Source organism: Sciurus carolinensis, unplaced genomic scaffold, assembly GCF_902686445.1.
Source record: "Sciurus carolinensis unplaced genomic scaffold, mSciCar1.2, whole genome shotgun sequence".
NCBI classification, from domain to species: domain Eukaryota; kingdom Metazoa; phylum Chordata; class Mammalia; order Rodentia; family Sciuridae; genus Sciurus; species Sciurus carolinensis.
In genome coordinates, this window is record NW_025920117.1 from 33,813 (window position 1) to 40,432 (window position 6,620).

The window sequence follows — 6,620 nt, forward strand, 5'->3', positions numbered from 1 at the left end:
CTTCAGGTCTTAGTGCTCCAATGCCACTTCAAAGTATCCACAATCTTGCCCTCACTGGGCCTGATGCACCCACACCGCCGCCTGGTCATCGCACTCATGGTCCATGGGCAGAGCCAGCCAAGCTGGTTGGGTTCACTGCTGTGCTCCTGTCCCGGCCTGCTGCCCTTGTCACCTGCACCCACCGCTGCTGCCGTCCCTAAAGACTTTTTTTTTTTAACATTTCCTGGGAAAGGTTTATGAAACTACAGTATCACTGAAATAAAAATATGATGGTAACCAAGTGTCAACCTCAACCATTTCTTACAATTTCATTGAGGCATAATTTCCATACCACAGTGTTTAGGCATCATAAGTGAATAAACACTGTGGTCTATCAATTCAATGATTATTTGCAAATTTGTAGAACTTAGTAAATATCACCATGACCTAGTTTCAGAACATTTCTAGCACCCTCAGAATTTCCTCAAGTCTGTTTGCAATCAATTCCTTCTGTCCACCCTATGACCCCTTTCCACTCCAGGACAACAACTGATTTGCTTTCTATGTCTATAAATTTGTCTTTTCTGGATATTCCATATAAATTGAATACAACAATATGCACTCATTTTGAAAAGAATCCATTCTCTTTAAGTGACTTTTTTCCTTTAACATGATTTTGAGGTTCATCTATGTTCCAGCATGTATCACTACTTTCTTACTTTTATTGTTGAATAGTATTTCATTGCATGGATATACTCCATTGTGCTTGTTCATTCATCATTTGATAGGCATTTAGGTTGTTTTCCCCCTTTGGCTATCATGAATAATGCTGCTATGAACATTCATGTACAAGTCTTTTAGTGGGCAAATGTTCAATTCTCTTGAGTAGATTCCTAGGAGTGGAATTAACTACTCTTACTTTATATTTCCATTTAACTTTTTAAGAAGCAGACAGACTGTTTTTACAAATTAACTGTTCCATTTTACATTTCCATTAGTAACATGTAAGGGCAAGCATTGATTCTTAAAATTGCTTCAGATGGTACAATTGGAAGTCTTTGACTTCTTATGTTTGGTCTCTGAACTGTAACCTTATAAGAGAACTGTGAAATACCCAAATCACACTGTACACCTAAAGAGAAGGAATGATGGGAAATTAATTAAAATAAATTAAGTTTAGATAAGAGAAGGGATTTTTAGTAAATAAGTAGTACTCAGTTTTCAGGAAATTAAATCAACTAAGTAAAATAACTCTCAAGAAAGATCAGTGAGATTTGCTATATAGATTGCTCATTTATCATAATTCACTAAGAGGTTTATATAACAAAGACACTGGTTTCATTTATTTCATTCTCCTTCTGTTATATCCATATCATGCAAGAATATTTTATCTAGTTCTAGCATGTATCAGTAAAGCTGGGTTGAGTCAGTTTGCATATGGAAAGCTCCAAACTGTTTCATTTTGTCTGTGACCTTCAGAAAAATTCTGATGAGATCTACAACACCAAAAGAAGGGCGATGCACCCAACTCCTGATCTGCAAATTTACTTGGATCTCTGTTACTCAGTTCATGAGTTCATCCACTTATTTTGGAAAGCATGAATATGTTCTTTGAGATGCCAAGAGAAATAGGACATGAATGGGACTTGAAGGGAGAAATGAACCTGTTCACAAATATTGTGGCACATGGAAGAAAATACAGATCGGAAGAGAAGTGAGAACAAAGGAAGGAACTAGACTAGGAAAGTCAGCATAGAAGACGTCATTCTTGAGCTGCTATGTTAAAGAGGAGTGGGTGTTTGTCAGACAACCAGAAAGTGGATGAGAGATGGTCCTTCTAGCCAGAGGCTCCCACAGGAGCAAAGGCCTGGAGCTTTGGCCCAGCAAAGAGTTAAGAGAACAGCAAAAGCCTTCAGCATAGCTGTGTCAGCCCAATGACAGGTGAGTGGATGGAGCAGGAGATGAAGGCTGGCAAGGACTTTATCTGTCTTATTAAAGAGATCAAGTTATCCCAGGAGCTACTGCTGGACTTTGTGCTAGATTCAACATTGTAATATTTGAATTTGCTCCAGTTGGTTTTGAATACATTAAAGAGGATAACTAGGAGAACATCTAGGTGGCCATGTGAGTAGCCAGGCTAGAGACAGAACTAAAGAAGCAGCAGCAAAAGTAATGAGGAGGCAGAGGACAGGATGCTTGCTCAGCAGGTGCGATCAGCAGTCAAACTAACTGGGGACAGAGAATAATGACCTACGGCCCATGATAAAATGCAGACTTCCCGGTCCTTCAGCATGACGTGCAGGCTGGCCTTTGGCCTGGGAATTGGCATTTTAACAAGAGTTCCAGGTGATTCTAATGCAGCTTGATTACAGATACTCACCTGCAGAGTGTAAAGAGTCACAATTCAGAGGAGCCCAGCAGAGAACCATGAATTTCAGAGATCACTGCAAGCAGTGGAACCAGAAAAGCCCTAGGGATAAATAAATGTTGCCAAATGTTGGGTTAGCTTTGCCCCTGGCCCCTCATGTCAGTGCTGTTAACTCTAGAAAAAAAATTGCATTTTAAAAATTAAAATTAGTCATCACAGACAACTAAATTTAATTAGAGTTTCTTCGCCCATGTTTAAGATTCTGAAGAGGCTGTGTAATCTAAGTGATTTTATATCTGGTCACACAGGTAAGTATGTTAATATTTCTATGAATTAACTATTGGTACAAAAATGCTAGTCTGCCTTTAAAATATACTCTCTCCCCCTCTCCTCTTTCCTCTCTCTGCCTACCTGGAAAAGAGATTTCAGTATTATCCCTTTTATACCATAAACTCCAAAAGTGAAGGAACTGTAATTGTCAAAAATCATTTTCTTTTGGTGGACCTGTGAAAAATAAGCAACGAATAAATATTTTTGATGATGAATCTGCAGATATGCTGATGCCTTATTTGCATATTGCCATAGATGCAGAATGTATAATTTGTGTGTTGTGTCAACTTAAGAGAGTGGGTACTGTGTTGCTTTGTTCTGCACATTTTTAAATAAAAAATACCAGAGTAATAAATTACCCATTTTAATTAAGTGCTGTGGCACACTATTAGTACATTTCACTGTTTACCTCTCTCGTGACTCAGATAGCTGTTTAATAATGTCCTTATTAAATATCTACATTCAGTATAAGCCTGATGGAATATATTATTTATTTTTTCAGTCACTTTCAAGATCATAGTTTATTTATTATTTCAGATAAAAAGATAGTATACATATTAGGAAATTCCTTAAAATTAATTCTAGAGTTATGCACCATCTAGCACTTTTGCAATGAAGGTTAACCAAAGAAATTCCTAAACACCTGAAAGTCCCACTATTAACATCAACTGTAGTAATAAAAAACTGACATTTAATTTTTCAATGTATAGTATTTACATTATGAAACCAATGGTGATACAATAAACAGTGATAAGAAACAGTAAAAATAAACTTTACAAGCAAAGATTTCTAGTCCTACAATGTGCTAATTATCATAAGTGTATACAGAAAATTAAAACAGCAGAGCTTTCTGTTACAAAATTCTTAATCATCTGAGTTGTAGTCATTACTTGCTACCGATTTACATGCAACATCTGCTAGGACTGACATTCGTGTTTTTTTCCCCCCAAGGAAGTATATGTAGATAAATGACATTTCAGAGCAGACATTAATTTACTTGTTGACAGAAAAAACTTTACTCAAGATTAGTACTGGTCACAAGCCTTTTCCCTACAGAAATCATAAGAACAGTTAAGACCACCCCCCCAAGAAAAAAATCCATAAAGATGCATAGGCAAAGAGTACCATGAATGGCAGAGTTAAAAAAAGTCCCAGCATGAATCAGATACACTTTTTTTTCTCTCTTTCAGTGATGAGAGGTCTATTTTGCCATCAAATAACAATGACTAAAGCCAAGTATGGGGCACCAGGTGTACAACTAATCAAATCTTGCAAAATACTAAGATGGGGGCAGGGTGGCCAGAAGTAATTCATATATAATTTAAACTATATGCAGCATAACTGGAATACAGCTCATCCCAAACTGGCTTTGTGAAATAACTGGACCTTTATGATTTAATAGTTAAAATTATAACAAGTGTAATAATACAATAGATTTACATGAGAAGCAAAAATCCAAGGGGCATTTTATATTAAGTATTTACTGTGCTGTTTCAATTTAAAAATAATTTTGCTAAGTATACATCTCAACTGAGGTCTATGTATAAAATGTCCTAATAGATACAGATATTTACCTTTGGTGAGTTGAAGCCCTTGTTGTGGCTTCTGTCTGAACTGTAGGCAGAATGCTAGATGTACATGCACATGTGGGAAAACTCAGGTTGAGGTAATCCAAAAACTGTGCATGGAAGGTGACTGGAAGTACTTCTGAAAGACCAAGTACACCAGAAACTCAAAACAGATAACAGTGAGAATGGCAACAGGGATGGAGTGCCAATATGGCAGTGAAATCTGTTAAAAACAGAAAGCAGAAGGCCTCTCATACCAGCAGAATCCTGCATATATACATAAAAGAAAAAGTCACCCAACATTTCATAAAACAAAAGCCAATTATAGTGTGGGAACGTACAAACTGCAGAAAACCAGAAGTCAATAGAAGAAAAACTACTGGTTCACATGAAAAAGGAAACATTTCATTCTGACAGAGTTACTTCGTGAATGCCACCACCACCGCCCACAGAACTTCGTTGGTGTGGCCTTCAGACATTCCACTTCTGGGTCTAAGTCAAGAAGCTACTGCACTCTCTTGGTAGCCAAATCATACTGCTCATCCAGAAGAGGTGCAAACGTGTTTTTCAGGACATCCGAAGCATGAGCTGAGTATATGAGAGCCAGCAAGTGCTTGTCCCTGCGGTGAGGGTCATTCACCCATTTGTCAAGAACAGCTTCTTGTACCTTCTTGATGAGGCGCTGCTTAATGTTGTTTTTGGTGAGAGGATATGTTGTCATGTCAAAACGTAGGAAGTTCTGTTTCTCTGTTGTCAGTACACCCTTTTCCACCAGGTTTTGAGCTAATCGTTCCTGCACGTTTCTTAATTGATAATGCAATTTTAATGGTTTCCATGTCTCACCACTAAGTAATTCAATCCAGTTCTGAACTGTTTCTGGAAGCTGAGTCTCCTTAACATGCTTTAGAGCTTCATCAAGAAAAACATCCCCTATTGGTGCTTCAAACTTACAGATCACCTTTCTTGTTAAAATACTTTTATGTCTCATTCCATAAGCCTCTAGTTGTAACCTTCCTCTCAATGCTAACTCAATTAACATACAGCCACGTAATCCAGATGATATACAGTCATTTCCAAAATGATGAGTAATCCTAAATCAAGATCACCTAGAAAGTCGTTTTCCAAAGTTCATGATAACTTTTACTTTGAACTTTAATGGGAAAAATAACTTTTTCCTCCAAATTTTTTCATAACACCAAATGGTGTACCTTAATATGTCTAAAAAATACAAATCCCCTGACAAGTGGATCTGTGGACCCCTCCAGATCCAAAAATTGGCAAAACGCAAGAGATCCGGGCGCTGGAGGTCCTGGATATTTGGTCTATTAGGCAGTCTCCAGGGTGGAATTGCAACCTAGGATCTACACAGGCTGAACACGCAGAAAAAAAAGTGAGGTAGAAATGCAGACTGCCGGGGTGTTGAAATGAAAAGACTGTGAAAGGGGGAAGGAAAAATCCAAGCAATCTGTGCGAGGAGGATCTAGGAAGAACAGTCGTGCAGGGGAGCACCAACTCATCACTCCTCGGGGCAAGCTGGGCGCTCTGGGCTGAGAGACTCGGGAGCAAGGAGGGCAGGTGCGCGGCTGAGGCCGGCGCCCACCTGGAGCCCACCTGGGGTCCAGACCCCGTGCCGCCGCGCCACCCTGTCTGCCGCGCAGCACCTCTAGGTCCTTGAGGCCCAGCGGGAGCACCTCCTCCATCAGTGTCAGCTGCGTTTCCTTGGAATCGTCCTCGTCATCGTCATCCTGCTCATCGCGGCGGCTCCAAGCGTCGTCCTCGCCGCTGCAGCCGCCCGCTCCTTGTCCTTGGTGCGCCGCTGCACCAAGGCCGAGCTGCGCTGGGTCAGCGAGGTCATGGCTCCTGCTGAGGAGCCGTGCCAACCCGAGAGCCACGCGGAGCCTACCAGGTCTTCCTCTTCCTCCTCCCCCTCCTCCTCCTCCTCCTGCCCCCCTCCTCCCCCTCCCCGCTCCCGCCGCTCCCGAACTGGTTTCCGTGTTAAATCCCGGCTCTGGGGCGACATCGGTGGGCAGCAGGGCCGGGAGCAGTGATGCAGAGACGGGTTGGGGTGAAGCGGGTGGGCCGGTGTCTGCAGGACTGGAGAGGAGCGCTTTCCTGCCCACGGCCCTGGCCCCACCCCAACCTGAGCTCCCCAGCTGAGGTGGAGGCCCAGGTAGTGGCCTTCCAATATGGCGGCACTCTGGAATATATTTAGTTGGCACCCAATCAATTTGTATTATGTTCTCCAACCAGAATTAAAAAAACCGACTAATAAAGTTCCCCATGATTACTGCCTAATTGTTTCCATGCTAGGTACTAAGTGCTATGTGCTTTACAAGAAAGATATCATTGAATATTCACAGTGACCTTAAGTCTTC

The 6,620-nt window shown here is 40.9% G+C and overlaps 1 pseudogene; it reads right to left on the reverse strand.

Moving 5' to 3' along the window:
• Window positions 1-4,664: 4,664 nt before the first annotated feature.
• On the reverse strand, window positions 4,665-6,100 carry LOC124973601 (Golgi phosphoprotein 3-like; annotated as a pseudogene).
• Between the last annotated feature and the right edge of the window lie 520 nt (window positions 6,101-6,620).